This window comes from Stegastes partitus, unplaced genomic scaffold, assembly GCF_000690725.1.
Source record: "Stegastes partitus isolate 25-593 unplaced genomic scaffold, Stegastes_partitus-1.0.2 Scaffold1115, whole genome shotgun sequence".
In the NCBI taxonomy this organism is placed as follows: Eukaryota; Metazoa; Chordata; class Actinopteri; family Pomacentridae; genus Stegastes; species Stegastes partitus.
The window spans coordinates 203,396-221,190 of record NW_007578846.1 but is presented as its reverse complement, the minus strand read 5'-3'; the positions used below and the strand labels follow the sequence as shown (position 1 = coordinate 221,190).

The 17,795-nt window shown below is 43.8% G+C and overlaps 1 protein-coding gene across 1 annotated transcript in view; it reads left to right on the top strand.

The window, feature by feature from the left end:
* The window catches only part of LOC103368034 (AT-rich interactive domain-containing protein 1B-like), a 193,016-nt gene that overhangs the window by 24,410 nt on the left and 150,811 nt on the right, over nt 1-17,795 (top strand). The window lies entirely within an intron of this gene.

Sequence of the window (17,795 nt, the reverse complement as noted above, 5' to 3'; positions counted from 1 at the left end):
TCAGCCTGGTCTGGACTTGGAACACCTCTCACTGGGGCAAGTCAGCTTCCACACATAGCAAGACCACAAAAAGACAGACAGAGAGAGGGAGAGAAGAAGAAGAAGAAGAAGGAGGAGGAGGTGGAGAGAAACGCATATGGACTGACAGACAGACTTCCTGTGTTGTCTAAAAATATTGTACAAATGTGTGTACATGTAGCAGCGAAAAAGATGCGCTTAGGCACACATTCTTTCACATCGCGCGGCGAAAATGTGCATTTTTTCTAAAGACAACACGGTGCAGATGGAGAAGACGTTAACAAATGGGCATACTGAGAAGTCGGTTTGTTCATTACGGGGGGACTCGGGCTCCGTGAGGGTGTGTTGGAGCTTTCTCAAGTCTGACAAAATAAAGCATCTCTGGTGGGAACCAGTTATTTTGGAGCTCAACCCTCTGAACCCCAAAACACGCCGACAAGTTGAAAGTTTTTTTTTTTTAAATTGCCAAAACTACACCTTTTATCACAGCCAGAAACACAAGGAATTGTCAGATTTTCAACTTTTTCGATGGTCATTGAACTAATCGTGTGTGACGTGCGTTTCGGTTTGGAGGAAATAAACCAAATCTAAGCTTAGAATTGTGACACGTCGAAATCATTTTATTCTACATGATTGAAAATTCACCAAAAATCAGTTAAACGAAATAAACTCTGTGCTCCTCGGTGCAACTGTGAAGCCAAGAGTGACTCAGCTGCAACTCACAGTTACGTGACAAAAATTCAGGAACGTTTCAGATGAACTGCAGGCTGTGTTTGCGTAGAAAAATATCAGTAGATTTAGCTTTTTTTGCAGTGTTGGTAATACCTGTGGGCAGTTGGAAAAATGCTGTATGTGTGCAGTTTTTTAAATTTTTGGATGATAAATAATTTCATCTTTTAATGAAATATGACATTCCAGCTATGTCATCCTCCGTTTTTGGGATCTCTCTGCTTCTAGCTCATGGTTGTGCTGTTTTTTAGGTGCAGGACTTTATATTGCAGTAAAAAATGAGCCCACAGTCAGTAAATATGTGACAAGAGCATAAAAATGCCCAGAAACTGCTTGAGGTTCACAGGGTTTATCTGCACTATATGCCCTGCGTTGGCTCTATGTTGCATCAGTTTTGACGATTTTTAATAATTGTGTCTTTGGAAGATCCTCGTAGTAAGACAAATACCGTGTTCTGTACTCCTAACAGGGAAGACCTCATCTCTGACTTCATTACTGCGGGTCTGAACCTCCTCTGACGCATTTTGATGATGTCAACACACTCCCAAAATGAGCCTTACTGAGCTCAATCAGAGGTTTCGCAGGATGAAAAACACACAATTGGGAGCGAGCGGGGGTGTATATGTGAAGACACGCTGCGCATGGAGAGTAATGCCGATGCATAATGACGTACAGTCAGTCACACGCGCACAAAAATACATCCCTGGTGCTGTTTTGTGATGAAATCCTCTGGCGTATTACATAGGGGAGGCTGTGGTTGGGGTAGCAATCACTGCCTAGCGTTATGGAATGTAATTAGTTCAAATAGAATTAGTTGTTCACTCTGGCTATAGCCATGGGAACTGCGCTTCTAAAGTTTCTAATTATCTGGCTGTGGCTTTAAAAGCAGCACCACCGCATTGCCTATCTGCAGCCGGTGAAATCTAGCTCACAGTAATGAGTTCGGAGGAGGAGGTTTAATTCCACGCTCTCAGATGAGCGTAATGAGCCTCACCTACAGAAAAGCGGTCAGGGGTCTAATCAGGGAGGAGCGGGGAGGGCTAAAAAAAAAATGAACGCTCCAGATGTGTACTGCAAAACATACAGCGCGTCAGTTCTTAAAGTGACTGTTAATTACATATCAAAAGATGCACCGAACGCGGTTTGCGACGGACGGGATTGCAGCTGTGTCTGAAGAGGGAGAAATCCGTCACCCCACCCTCTTTCTTAAGCCCAGATGTTGCAAAACTATCCCAGTATCAGCTGCACGGAACAATCCTGACTGCAGCTGCAACCGGCGAGGGGGATTGTGGGTGATGTAAGACGCGGCACACACAATCCCCATAATGCATCGCACTTCAGGGCTGAGACCTCCGCTTGTCACAGCCAAACATGCTGGGATGTTGCCAGGCAACGTGACGTCAACAAAGATATGTGTGTACATCTACCTCTGTGATTTCCCCTGGAATGAGCGACTGTATATGTGTCTGTATCTATATGTGTGTGTGTGTGTGTGTGTGTGTGTGTGTGTGTGTGTGTAGGGGTTTCAACAGTGGAACAAAAGGTCTTCTTTCATTACTATGATTAAATCCCACTAAAATTAAGCTTCACTCATTTCAAATGAGAACTCCAGTATTTCTCATCCACTGAAATTATTGGATGTGTGCAGCCACTCACCTCTATCCTTCACATAAGTCTCACATATTTGACTATAGTGTCAAAACTGGCGCACTTACAATCATGTGATTGCACCTGATTAGAGCAGCACTGCAATTATTTCATGTATTCCATTTGTGGAGCGAAGAGTAAGATCACCCACATTAGAGAAACGCTTACATTGTCACTGAAACATGCTCATATTTAGTTAGTCTTTATTTGTTTTTCTGCTGGATTTAAATCGTCTGACACTTCTGCTGCTGCCACCACAGCACAATAATGGTGCTCGCAGTGTTGAGACACAGGGTATCGTGTGCTTTAGGGGTTAAAATCCTTCTGTTTTTAGCGAAGTAGCTCTCATTTCTCATCTGATTTATGTCACCTGTGTTCTATCCCTAACTGATAAAAGCACAAGATTGTCCCAAAATATAGAAAAATACACTATAATCACATTAAATTTCAGTTTTTGCTGAATAACAGTGATTACTACTGATAACACTGTTAGTCGATTATTCAGAATACAAGGACATATGTTTGATGTATGAATGAATAAAACCCAAACTATGTGCATGGAAAGATTCCACTAGTTGCATGTAAGGAAATCTGTTTTTTCACTATTATTATTATTATAAACAGTAGCAGCAGCAGTAGTAGTAGTGGGAATTTGAATGGGCAAGACTGTAACATTGTATTTTGCAGTAAATATAATCCACATTATATAATATTACTTGGTGCGTACCCACGGAGCACGTCATCTCAGCTAATTTCTTATTTATTTGTTTGCACCTTAAAACATACAGCTGCAATATAAAAGATGTACTATCCGCATAGTGGCATAAACACACTTCCACCTACACGCCGCTCAGACGCGCACACATGCACGGGAGAGGTGAGAAGCTGAGAGCGGTTTACAAAGACTTCTCTTATAATTCATACAAACACATTGACTGAACTATTATCTCAATCTGGTCGCTCACAGTGGATAGGGTGTTCATGTAAATGTGCTCGCTGTGTATGTGTGTGCATCACCCGGAGGCTGTGGCTGAACCCTCGAATCCAGGTTGAGTCACCGTTTCTTGGGGGGGACCTTGTTTACCTGCTCAGCCTCTTCCACCACACACATGCATTCACTCATACACGCATTCCTAACACTGCAATTCACGACTAATTAAGTACTCTGCTCATGGCCTCTTTTACTTAATCCAGCTATAGGAGGCAAGCGCAGACGCCAGCCTCACTGTTGATCTCAGAGAGAGAGGGAAAAAAAACACATCCTCTCCTCTCCTACCAGCCTCCAGCAAATAAGCCCAGAACTTGCATTAGGTGTAGTTAGCGTCACGCTGCGTCTCCATGCATGTTTGTGAGAGACAGTGTGTCAAGAGAGGCTGAGCGTGCACGTGGAGGAGAAGTGTGCACGTGTGGAGTGATGGGAGCCAGAACAAATACATCAGGAGAAGGGGAAAAAAAAAAAAGAGGAGGAAGAGGAGGAAGTAGGAAAAGGAGGCGTGTGTCTTTAGGGATGACAGGCCACACGAGAAAAGCGTCTGTTTGGGAAGTGGAATGAAGTTGGAGGTGGTGGTGGTGGAGGGGAGAGAGGAAAAAAAAGAAAAAAGAAAAAAACAGTGCCGCCAATTCTGAGCGTAATTTCCTGTGATGTCAAAGTTGGCAGATGGAGAGGAAAAGGAATTTGAAGGAAACATTAGTGTTTGATGTGAAAAGAGGGGAGGGGTGATGGAGCGGGAGAAAGAGCAGGAGGGAAGGAAAAAAAAAAAAAAAAAGAGATATCCTGGGAAATGAAAGAGAGAAAGAGAAGAAAGGAGGAGTGTGTATATATGTGTGTGTGTGTGTGTGGATGGGGGGTGAATGTGTCAACGAGTCAGGCAGAAACCATTACCAGTGTTGGCTGTTTGTTCCTTACACACTGAGCCAACTTAATAGAAGCCAAGCATTTAAAGTCAAGTGGAAATGTGGCTGACCCGCCACCTGTTCGCCGCTCGCGAAACCACAACACCCCTTCACAAAAAACCCCTCCGTCCTTCACATGGCTTTTGTATTGCTTTTTTTTTTATCAAGCCCGCACTCTCTTTTTCAAAGATTATTTCTCTGGCGCCACCTTTATTCAGTAATCACAAGGGAAAGAAACTGAAATAAATAAATAAATAATGCATCTGTATTCTTTAAAAAAAAAAAAAAAACGTCTGTATTCCTTTCAGCTGGGCAACAGCTGTGTACATTCCGAAACAATAAGAAACATCCAGAGATGCCTCCTTCTCCGTTTTTCATCCCCTTCATGTGTCGTATTTATGCAACACAACATGCTTCGCGGCGGTTTTCAAAAAAACAGCTGAAACCGCAGAGCTAAAAACAATGTGAAGCAATCGCGGAGTCTGCATTTCATTCATTCCTATAAATAGTCGTTCATTAAAGCTTTTATTTAACTTAAATGGTTCAGCAGCAGCAGTAATTAAATGTCCTTTTTCCTCATATAGTCATGGAAAAAAAATACCTTTTTCTGCTAAACACTGGGGCTGCCCCCCGGACCAAAAGATTCTCCTCGTCGACTGGTAGTCATTAATTCAGACCATTAGTCGACTAGTTGCTGCGGAGAATGTTATCATTGTTAACGCTGTGCTACATTACAGAGGGATACAAAACTGCAGCTAATAATGAGCTTTTAAAATGTGAGTAATGCCAGCACGTGCACCAAGCGAGCCGCGGCGAACTGCAAAAGCAAGTCGGCGAATGAAGGAGGGGAGGCTGCACTGGGTCAAGAACAATAAAGTTGGTGGTTCAAAAGTGGGGAAAAATAGAGAGTGAAGATGAAAAATAATGAATATCTCACTTTTTTTTCAATGGAGGTCTTTAGTGTTGGTGCAGTCCAAAGAATGCACGACGCACCTTGATTTTAAACATGAATGATCATTATATCTGATCTATGCTTTATGTTATAGTGTTTCCTTCTTTTAACACGTCCTTTATTAATACATGGATAAACCAATGTGCTTCCACTCACAGAGTCTTCATCAGGGTGTGCTGGGTAGGTAGGTAGGTTAATGACTCTGAATGTGTTGGAAAATCCCACAAGGACACCGAACATCTTGTTAATAAGCCCAATCATATGGCGCGGCAACAAGGCGCAGCCGGTCCTCAGTAAGTTATCACAGAAACTATAGGACCCTTAAAGCTGCAGGATGTTGCAGACTCACACTGTCAGAATAAAGAAACTCTGCTGCTACGTTGGTGGTCTGGTGGACTATCATTAAAAAAAAGTTTTTACAGGCCTTGTTTGTCCCTTTACCTGCCCTCTCAGGTGGGACCAGTGAACCCCACATGGCAGAAACCTTCTTGGAGTCGTCTTTAACCGCCTGAAATGATCCCACGCTTTGGATTTCCTGCCTTCAATGTAGTTACTATCCAGTAACTGCTAGACTAAGTCATGTAAAGCAGCGGTCCCCAACCACCGGGCCGCGGACCGGTACCGGGCCGTGGGTCATTTGGTACCGGGCCGCACAGATAGAAAAAAAACATTTTATTGGTTTATTTTTATTTCCAGCGGAGTCTCCAGGGTGTTTTATTTTGAAAAATGACTAGCTCGTCTTCCCATCACTTCCATTTGTGCTTGTTTCCCGCACTTGACTGTCAGTTTTTATGCCCGGCTGCTAAACGAAGCCATCAGTCAAAAACAAAGGAGAGCTGCTTTGGAAAGTGGAAGAGACTCGATACTGAGACAGAGAAAAAGTAAACATGTTAAGCAATTAAAATTAATTTTATTTATTTACGAAACTTTTCAATAGAAAAAAAAAAGATTATTATTTGTTATGTGCGTAATGACCGGTCCGTAGAAAAACTTCTTGCTTAAAACCGGTCCGTGGTGCAAAAAAGGTTGAAGACCGCTGATGTAAAGGATCATCTCTGTCCATGTCCGACTGAGTAACTTAGCGTTTTCATCATCTGTGTAGTTTTTTCATTTGCATTTTTGTCGACCAAGCAATCAAAACTCCATCGATAAGGACTACTCTCATGGATCAGTCAGCTGTTAGGGAGCAGCCCTACTGTATGCATGTTCACTTGTTGTAGGAAGATGAGGTCTACCTACTAAAATGAACGATGGCTGAATTCCATTTAGCTGCTTCAGGGTCTCAGTGTTGTTCACCGACTGGAGGAATCACGAGTGCCAACAATATGTGTTTCCTACTATGTCTGCTGTGACAAAGACATAAAACTGTAAATGATCAATTAGGAAAAGAAATCATTTTCAGCCTAATGCATTCACAGCTTCCCTCTGTTTTAGTGCGTTTTTTTTCATTGTTAACATCTTAAAATTCAGGAATAACTAAAGGATGTTAGTTCTCGGGTCCTGGCGGGCCTCTTAATTAGCCCTTTATTAAAAGCAGATATGCTGAAAGGTCAGTCAGTTTAACCTAAATACACACAGACAGCGCGAGCATCAATTGTGTTGCAAATATTCTCTATTTTCTCCACAGGTGCCTCATTAGAGTGATGGAGATCTAGGCCAATGTGAAGTGAGGGCATAACTGCTGGTATAATCGCCGGATAAGGGGTCTCCATTCAAACGCCGCCTTGTCTCCTAATAGTGCGCTTTACTTCTGTTTCTCCTTTTCAACGTGCTGACAACAGAAATAAAGACAGAGCAAAGTAGGAGAGTTGGTGCAAGGACAGAGGGGAAGAGAGGATCCGCATTCACGAACGAGAGCAGCGTCGTCATTCAAACCCACTTCTGAACTTTGACTCATGAAGTTACTGCTCATGATCCACGTGGTTCCATTGAAACACAAGTGTCTTTTTGACTTGGCATAGCAGGAAGGTTTTAACGATGAAGCCATAAGAGTGTGACAGTGAGCCACCAGTGTCAGCACCCTGAAACCCAAATGGAATTTATCCATCTTGAATTTTTCTCGTGCGATTTTCTTGCTGCGACAAAACGTTTTTCGTCACTGGCTGGACTTACAAACGCTTATGTGAGTTTGTGTTGTTTGGTTCACCTGTGGTCCAAGCGTTGTTTTAAACCCGCCTTTAAATCCAACCACAGAGAGACACACAACATGCTGATAATAAAACTACATTTGTGAAAACGCCTTTCATCAACAGACAGGCCTGAGTTTAGGTTTCCATTTGAACAAAAAAAAGCTGTGAAAAATCCTTGTCCTGTCCAAACATCATCTTGTGCGCTATCGACTTTAAGGAGTTAGATGGGTAATTTACAACATCGATTGAGCCCGGGCAGGGGGGTTCCTCACCAATGAGGAGAGTGAGGGCCACTTGGAAGCACTTAGGGGCCCCGGGTGCCGGGGTTGTCTCTGGGGTTAATGCAGCCAGCGCTGCCGCCTCTGACGGATGGTTGGGAAGCCCCAATAAATCAGCCCCTCTGCCAGGAAAGATGGAGGGGAGAGGAGGGGTGGGGATACAAAGGGGACCACTCCAACCTCATCACACCCCCCCTCCCTTCCTGAAAGGCTCTTGAAACATCGCAGGGCTTGCTGTTCAAAGTACACATCTCGTCGACGCTGATGCACAATTTCTTTCTTCTGCCTCCTCCACAACTCCAGACCTGCACTCCATTCCAACCCATGGGACCCTGAACATTTTCACCTCACAATTAAAAAAGACATTAGGAAGGAGAGAGGAGGAAGGGGGTGGGGAAGAAGAGGGGTAAAAAAAAAAAAAGAGAGAGAGAGAGAGAGAACTGAAGGACTGAAAGAAAGGAGGACAATGATATGGAAAGGCTGATTAATTAAAGGTTCCTCTCTGGCTACAGAATAGATGAAGTTTCAGGATCAATTAATTAGCAAGCTAGCCTACGCACGTCAATGGCTCTAATAGCCTGCTCTCATTTGTAACTTTTATTACCCCTCTGCTGTGGAGTGGCTCTCAGCCAATCAAATGCCATGTGGAGCCCATGCTACGTGGCCATTAACTGGAAAGGAGGGAGGAAAAGCGCCTCCCCATCCTCAGACCAGCTGAAGTGATGCTATCAATTACATCAATGTAAAGTGTACCATATAACAACAAAAGGTAATGTATGTATATACGACCCCTCTGAATGATACTTTTTTTTTTCTCCACGCGAGCCATTAGTTCTATTAGAGACCCAGCTGTCAGTTATTTCTCCTCTGTTGCATTATGAGCTCCATCATTCCTCCTCTTGCAATGTTTAATAAAATTTAGCGTCGAATGTGCAGACGGCCGCTGTGAAACGTCACAAACGGCGTGGTTTTTTAAAAAGATCCACGCTCAGCGCTCTGTGTCTGCGCTCTATACGCGCCTATTGATAAGATAAAAGAGCGGGGAGATGAAAGTGGAGCGCAACGGAGGCAGCGAGGAAGAGAGGGGGAAAGAAAGGGATGCTTTACGTCTTCGCCGAGTTACAAGGGGATTAGTGGCTGCTCTAATTGGCTCACCGAGAATTCATCTCAGTTTTCATCCAGATTAGAGATAGATTTTTTTTTACGCGGGTCAAGTCTGCTTCTCCGGCATCTCAGTTTCTTCATTTGTACTATAGAACCAGCGAGGAGATGTGACACGCCGTCAACATTTGAAAGCGGATCTGAAAAAAGGCGTAGATTGGCGTGATCAAGGTGTTGCCTGGATTCCGCCGCTGAAGATCGCTCGCATCCATCCAGCTGGTGTTAGACTGGTAGGCGAGAAATGGGGCCTATTTATATAAAGTCAAAGTACGTCTGCGGTGTTGACTAACTAAATATAAGACGACCCAAATGTTAGGATGACCCCCGATGGCCTTCGACAGCAAACGGAGCTGTTTACAGGAAATAAATAGAACATCTGATTAAATAATACTTTATTATTATTCCTTCCCAGGAGAATCGTCATTAACTGGTGGATTCGGTATCACATCACTTGATGAGTGAGTGAGTGAGGGCACGATGGAGTGATTTTTTTTTTTCGTCTGAAGTGCTGATCTTTGCAAAAGTGCCTCCTGGAGCATCTGCCTTCTCGCCCTTCACCTTTCAACCCCTGTCATCATCACATCGCCAACACCTGATTCATCTGTTACACACAGAAGGAGCTCGACAATCCATCGTGTCACTGTCATTTAACAAGGCGCCGCCTCTACATGTCAGCATCCCAGAAAGACAGCCTCGCAGCGGGGGATGTAAAATACGAGTATAATCTCCTGAGCTCATGGTGACCGCTAATGGTGAAAAAGCGTATTTCAACTAGAAGCCACCCCACCCCACAACACACACACACACACACACACACACACAACACACACACACACACACCCTCCACCCCTCCCTCCCTCTCTCCCTGTTCAGATGTAATTGACATGACTCCTACACAAGTTCAAGCCTGTCATCACAGCAAGCGGTGAAAAATGAGCCGAGCCGCCGTGCGCCGAAAATGATTGATCTGAAAGACGTTTTAGGGCTATTTTGTGCTCAGTTGTGATGTTTACATGTGTCACGAGTCTTCTAATTTAATGATGATTATTTTCTATCTGTCAAGAGCGAACGTAGTCGGAGTCAGACTCGGCGTTTGCGGGTGTCTTCCTGCTCTGAATTTCCTGGATAAACATTGAGAAATTCTGCGTTGAGACATTTCAGGTGATCGATGATCCCGTTACCGGTTTCTCACACATGCTTTGGGAAAACTGCCTGAAACTTCTTTTCCTATCAACAGCTGCACTCTTTTCACTTCAACTCCCTCCCCCCTCCTCCTCGCCCTCGTCCTCTTATTCAGATCCATTTTTGACCCCCCTCCTCCAATGAATCACATTAGCTTTTTTTTTTTCTCGCTGCCTCTTTCTCAATTTCCCCTCTCTCTTCTGTCTTTCTTGGCCTCAGATTGGGGTCAGGAGTTTAGTAGGGGAAAAACATTTGGAGCCGGTGGCACAGGGCCCAGAGCCTCTCACACAAAAAAAAAAAGAAAGAAAAAAAAATTGCTGTTCACACAGACATTACAGAGAGCATTAACCTGCCCTGCTCTGCCTCTCCAAATGTCTCCATTACGGCTCTGCCTGGAACAACAGAGCCACCGCTAGTCACAGTCAGCCAGCAATAAAACGCCTGCAACGAGCGGCCCCTTTGTTTTTTTTTTGTTTTTTTTTTCTCCATCAATTGATGTGAGCAGCAACAGAGAATTAGAGAGAGAGAAAAATAAAGAAAGACAGACGGGGGCCAGAGAGCAACGTTTGGCTGTCTTCAGAAGGAGATCCAAGATGAAAATATATAAAAAGAAAAAAGAAAAAAAAAACACACGGCTGTGTGCCTATCAGTCGATGGCTACACTATCTGCTCGCTTTTACTCGCCGTCAGTGCGATTTGATGTTATCAACAGGTCAATAAGTCACAATCGTTGAATAGACAGGCTTGTGTTTTCATTTGGGAATAAAAAAAAAAAAGTGGTATATAAAGTGCACCTAAAAAAAAAGAAGAAGCCTGCAAATTCAACCTAGTTTGTGTGCTTCTATATTTCTACGTATAGTTTGCGTCCCCGGACCGTTGGGAGGCTCCTCCTGTCCCTCACTCCGTCTCCTCCAAGGGCAGCTCATTCCGGAGGTGTCAAGGGCCTCTCCTTGTGCGAGGAGGGGGGGAGGAGTGAGAGGAAAGAGAGATCACAGAGAGGCACAGGGAGACGTAGAGCGCCGTCACCTTGGGGGGAGAGAGATACGAGAGCGATGACGAGCACGGTGATGCATCCCCTCTCCTTTCCCTTATGTTTAATCATGAGCCTGTTGATGCTGATCCTTCCATCCGACGCTTCGCATTTCATTAAAGGACTCACCTTCGTCTGCGGCTCACCAGTGCATGTGGTATTGGCTATGAGCGGCTGATCTTATCGGCACACAAAGCTGAAGAAGCCGCTTGATTTGTTTTGGTCCAGAGTGTAATGATAACCTCTTGTCGGCTCAGCTCGGATGTGAAGGAACTAATGTGTTTCTTTAGATGTCAACTTTCTATGTTACAGAAAACCAGGGGAGGGGGGGAGAGGGTTGGTGTTCGTATTACCGGTGACAGGCTCCAGCAGCGCCATGTGTGATTAGGCTGTTAGTCATTAATGCATTTGTGTTTATAGCTGCGATCCGGTAGTTTAAAAAAGTAGAATTCACACAAAATGTCAGAGCTAAGTTCATTAGAGACGAAGGTTCATGGATCATCGCGATCATCATAAAACAAAAGCCTCTTTAACTAGAGGAACAGGCTGCAGCAACCAATCATAGAGGGAAGCCAAATCTGAAGCATTTATAACAATTACCACGCCAACAACAACTTTAAGATAAGACAAATGGTGCATGTCAAGATCCAGAGAGCGCAAAAAAAAAGGAAAACTTTTTAAAATATGCTGCAGAAATTCTTGACTTTTTCACGATCCATTGACAGAATAGTTGGAGGTTCAGTCTGATCACCATCCATCATTCAGTTAATTCAGTCAGTTTAGAATATCCCATCAGGAGCAGGATTTAAGAATTTGTCAAATGTTGAAAACAAAAAAAATGTGAGCCTTCAAATTAAACTATATTCTTGTCTTTTTGGAACGCAAAATTACCCATTGGCTTGGAGTTACTTTGTCGATATCTGAGCTATTTCCAGAAACATTTCTTCCCTTTTTTCAGAATTTTTCAGGGCTTCGCAGGTGAAGACGGTGAAAAGAGGAGCAAACAATGCGGGGTCAGCTGAAAAATGTTACAGTCGGATAATTTAAATGCTTCAACCACTTATGGCAAATAAGCTTTAGAAAAATAGATGAGCCAACTGCCACAGTTGTCAGAGTTATTTTGATACCGGTACACTTTTTCATTCTTTGACTGACAGATCTGTCAACACTGCCATTTCTCTCCCACCGTTTCCCTGCTGTGCTGCCTCGCTGAAATTTCCTTTGATTATCCGCCGTTAAGTTAGCTTTTGGATTCGCTGAACTGCCGGAGAATGTAAATATGAAAAAATCCGGTTTCACTCCGCGCTTTGTTTACAAATGTAATCATTTTAATGTAGCCGGTTTTTTGCATATTCGGTCCTGCAGTGATGCCACGATTAACCCGCGTGGCTGCAGCGCCGCCGTAGACGAGCGGCTTCTCTGTCAGAAGGTACGGCGGTGAGCCTACGGGTTATATTCCAACATCTTACAGAAGTAATGCGGAGCCTTGTAGCACCATAGCATGGCTAGAGGTCTGTTGAAGAAGACTTATTTGACATTTGAAAAAAATTACAGAGGGGAAAAATGTCTACCTTCAGGACAAACACGCCGAACTTGCTACAACAAGTTCTTGATGAATATCTTACGTGCACGAGTCAAAGCGGTGAAATAAAATTGAGCGTCTGTGTGCGTGGTCTCCCCCTGCGCCTTCTCCAGGAGCTTAACCCAACCGTCAGGAGACACGGAAGGCAGGTTAATTGGTGATTCTTAATTGGGTTTTGATGTGCTCTTTGTTTTTCCTTATGAGGAACTGGCTGTACCTCGTCTGAGAGCTCCACAGTAGAAAGACCTGTACGGCTGCATAACCTCTTAGCTTGGTGCCACGTTTCATATTAAAGCCCAGACAGTGCTGCGTAAACAATTTGCACCAGTGTAATTATTCTTTTAGCGCGATTAATGCTAATGTTAGCAAGCAGATGTGTGATATTATACCATCCGTGCAGATATGTGGCGTTACAGCATCCATATATAGATCAGCGGTGTTAAACTGAGGTTTCCAGTCCAGCCAAAGACGACTACAGACGTAGTGAGTTTGAAAAAGTGGGCAAAATCAAGTCTGAAGATGTCAGTGTTTGTGCAAAATCTGACTTTTGAGCGTGCTGTTGGAAAGGAAGTTATAAATGACACATGTGGAGGGTGTTGATGACAACTCAGACAACAAAAACAGGTCACGGGTATTTATTTACGAGTAAACAAAGGCTTTGAAATGTGACAGTAGTGTTCTTTTAAGCTAAACAAAAGAGCCACACCAATGCAGTTTTTTAGATATATATTTATTGTTATATAACCACTCAAACATGATGGATCTATAATTCTGTATATGATTTAATGTATAGTGTACTGAATGACAATTTGTTTCTCTTCCTTATTTTGTAAAGTTAACGAGACGAGTTGTTATGTTTTGTTTTGTTTGTTGTTGTTGTGTGTATGAATGAGATTGTGTGTATGTGTGTGGACCCCAGGAAGAATAGCCGATGCTTATGCTGGTGCTAATGGGGATCCTAATAAACAAGAAACAAACAAGAAACAGTGTACTATGAAACCTGTGTTAGTATACTGCTTTGTTTTTTTATTTGACTATTAGTATGCAGTACAGACACGGCAGTCAATGAAATCAAATGGTGTAATAACACTTCATTTGGCACCACTTTAATAAAATACTCGATGTGTCACAAATGCATGCTCGGTGTAGTGCATCGACTGTATACCGATCTATATATGATGCTTTTGCACGATTATCTTGTGAACAAAACGTATGTAAAGCTGTTGGATCAAACAGAATCAAACAAAATATATATGTTGTTTAAATCTATTTAATCACCATCCTGTGCAGTTTCTAGATTGTTGCATTAATCTCATGCTCATACTGGAGAACTGGCGCTGTTCTCCCCCCAGCTTGTAACTAGTAATGAATTAATTACGTTCACCTGTTGTTCATGGTGCCATTCAGAGCAGTGGGATAGCATCTATCTGTCTGTCTCTCTCTTCCTCCCCCCTTTTACATATTTATCTCTTTTGCGACAATAAAAAAAAACACTTGTTGTCCTCTTCTCTATATTACATTATCCCTCTCCCTCCTCCAAAGCTCATTTTCCTCCCTCCGTCTCTCCTTTTGCACTCGTCTGCGTCGCCCTTTTCTCTCCATATATCTCTGTCTGTGCATCTCTGCATCGCCGTCTTTATCTGTCTCTCTCTGTCTTTATCACGTGAAACATCGCTTTATCTATCCCTTTAAGTATCTCAGTGTGTAACACCCATCCTCTCTATCTCCCTCCTGACTATCTCTGCATCTCAGTCTCTCTAAACATCTTCCTCTGCCACTGTGTTGTCTGTCTTCCGTCTCCTCGTTTTTTTTTTGCTGTATTTCTTTTTTTTTTTATTTTCCATTTCAAGCAGGCACTTATGTGGTGACCAAGTCGCGCGGTAGCATGTGAATACTAATGCCGATGCATCGCTGTCACCGCCTGTCACTGTGTGCATGTGAGTGTGCGTTCAGGGGTCGGAGGGTGGCGGCACTGCTTAGCGCTCTGGTTGGTTGAGCCCATCTGTCACTCAAAACGGGCCAACCTGTGGTCCCCCGGTCACCATCTAGCCGTGTGACAGAATTATGAAAATTCCTGTCTATTGCTCATTGGCCCAGTTGATTTACCAGCAGCGCCTCGTTCCACGGAAGGTTTTTAAACGGCTGATTTAAGGCGCACACATTCACACACATTCACACACACACACCTCCGCCTTGAATGAGGCTTCGCATGGCTATTTATTCCCACCATTTGCCAAACAGGAAGATATTGTCTGCCTTTTCATACGACTCTTGTTTTGATAGATTTTTGATTGAGTTATTCTCAGTGTTGCCGTTCGTGTTTGTGTCTTTGTATCTTAATATGCCGCCAAGGCTTTTGTTTTCATCACACTGTTTCTGCAGTTTATGGTGAATTATTTGCTTCACAGGACGTCTATTCTGCGTCATTTCTCCCTACAGCACTTCACATCTGTTGTCATTTCATTACAGACATTTATTTGACACTGTGTGCCTGCCAAGACACTCTGGATAAATCACACTGTTATTTTGTCTGCTTCCCCACACCTGAGTGGAAGGAAAAGGCAGAAAATGGTCTTATTTTCTACTTCCAGCAGTTATTTTTATTGGTGTAACCAGCAGCACAGCAAGTCTGTTTATCACTAAGCATATTCTCAGTCAAAGAGAATCAGGTTTCAGCGAGCTGGTGTGTACTCAGCGGGTACAGTACATTCATACAGTCGGCCCCGGCGATCAAACAGAAGCTGCATTTGAATGACTCTTTCTTCCCTCCCAAAGCCACAGTGACAGGTTGCTACTTGTTAGACCTCCAGTCTGCCCGCGGTCTCTGTGCTTATTTGACTGACTGACTGGCGGTATTTCTGCCTCTTCTGTCTTTTCTGCTCGCTTTACCTGATTGCCTGTCTACCCGCTGGCGTGTTTGTCAGCGTCTTCTCCTCCGAACAGATGCTCTTCAAACGTTTCCGTCAACAGTTTATCTGCAGAAATGAATTAGCTGCTGCACCTTGAAAAGTTGCCGGATGTTTTCATTGAGGAGAAAGCGTAGTTCAGGGCTGCACTTTTTGACCGCGATAACAACAGCGTACACAATGCGGCGTGGTGTAAAAAACAACAAGACGGCGGTCCTGCACCGAGCTGCTGATGGTTAACGGATGACCAACAAATCAGCTGAATGTCCCCCAAACATTTACTGGACGCTTCTTGCTGGGAGAGTAATGCCGTTGAAAGTACCCATTTTCTTGGTATTTAATGATGGTAATGAATGAATGTACTCAGCCAGAATCATCCATTCATGGCAATTATAGCCTCTTAAGTTTCATTCAAAGTCCAGCGCTGGCTTTGTTAATGCTCGATGTTGTGTGATCCACTTCTTCTCGAGTGCGACCCGGCCCTTCTTCCTCTGCGAACCGCCTCAGTGTTTTTCCACCACAGATAATCACGTCTCTGTGTTGACGTGTGCGGCTGTATCTCACGTGAGAGGATTTTACGGTCAGGAAATGGTTTTGTGACGTTAGCTAGCACGCTGTGGAGCGGCCTTCGTTCGTTACAACCTGCCCAGATCCTCTCACTTTCACAGGTCAAGGGTCAGATCCCACATTGGGAAGGTTTGTGAAGGTATGTGGAGTGATCTGTTTTTCTGCACAGCTCAAGGTGCAAAAGGAGGCACTTGACAAACGATTTAAAATGTTTCTGGGTTTCCTGCATATAGGAGGAGGAGGAGCTATCGAAGATGTGATGGGAGCTGGATCAGGGGGAGAACAGGTTTTAAGGCTAGTTTTAACACGACCGTTTAAAAGCGGATAGCAGGCCTGTGCAAAGTTCTGTTCATACTGAAACAGGCAATCCAAGGCCTGCTGCGTAGACCATCACTTGATTCTGAACATTGAAAAACACTCTAAGCTTCTGTGGATGTTTCTGAAATGCTGTGACTTTGCACTTTTTAGAGGATGTCTTAGCTGGTTACAGATTGGGCTGTGACACCGAGGCGTCCCGAGCGCATTGCTCAGACGTCACAACAGGATTTCTAGAGAATTTAGAACTTTCTGCGCCGTCGATGGATAGCATGCACAGATTAACGTCCTGCAGCGACTACTTCAATTACAACTCTTGAGAGATGAAGCATGAAGGTGTGGAGCATCTCCTCAAAACAAGCTTTTTTTTTTTTAAGGCACCATTTGTTTTCCTGCAACATGAGCAGTCGCCACACAGTGTTTACAGTCTGCTTGGCAGCCATTTTTGGATTGCACGTGGATGTCAACAGACGGGTCTGCGCAGCCTCTTGCAGGTGATTTACGTGACGCGTCCCCTCGAGGATGCGGAAAACACGAGTTGACCTTTACCATATTAATTAACAATGGCTCTGCTTCGGTTAAGGCTCTCGGTAAGTGAGCCAGCGTGGTAGCACTAACTTATCAACAACACCTGTGCTTTTAACGCTACAACATACCAACATGTCTCCTCTGATAATCAATAAGAAAGGCATGCACCCAATCTGCACATCTGTGGCCCCAAAATTGGAAGTTATTGAATTGTACCGACTTGAATATCCAGCATACAGTTGTCTCCACATATGTGCTTCTACCCATCCAGCACCTTCATCCTGACAGAACACAAAGAGAAACGACAGATGTAACAGTGGCGTGTTCAAGCGCTCTCGTTCCAGCGCGCTCGCGAGCTGCGTCCCAGGTGTATTTTTTTTTTTTTTTACACATAAAATCCCAGCAAAATATCTCAAACCGCCAATTTTAAAGACAACAGGATCGAGTGTAGATTATTATTTATTCATTAGCTCTTCATTGCTTTGTAACAAGGTTATTTATGGAACTGAGAGAGGGGTTTTTTTTTTTTTTTTTGGAGGCAGCAAACCTAAAGAATCGCTGTCTGTTAGCCCCGCTCTGTGCGATTTGTCTGCCTCTCTGCCTATATCCATCCGCTCCTGTGTGTATCTGTCACTGTCTGCCCATATCTGTCTGTCTGCCTGTCACTGTGTTTGTCTGAGGAGGAGAGGAACCCACCCACGGTTGTCTGGTCTCGATCTCCATGGCGACCTAATCCTCACCAATCCCAGAACAGTAGTGTTCCAGTTGAGACCCACTGTGTTACAGCAGCCTGTCATCACTGATCACTGGATAGAGTTGCTTCTGTTTTATCGGACTGGCTTTGATCCACATCTAATGACGTGTGTGTGTGTGTGTGT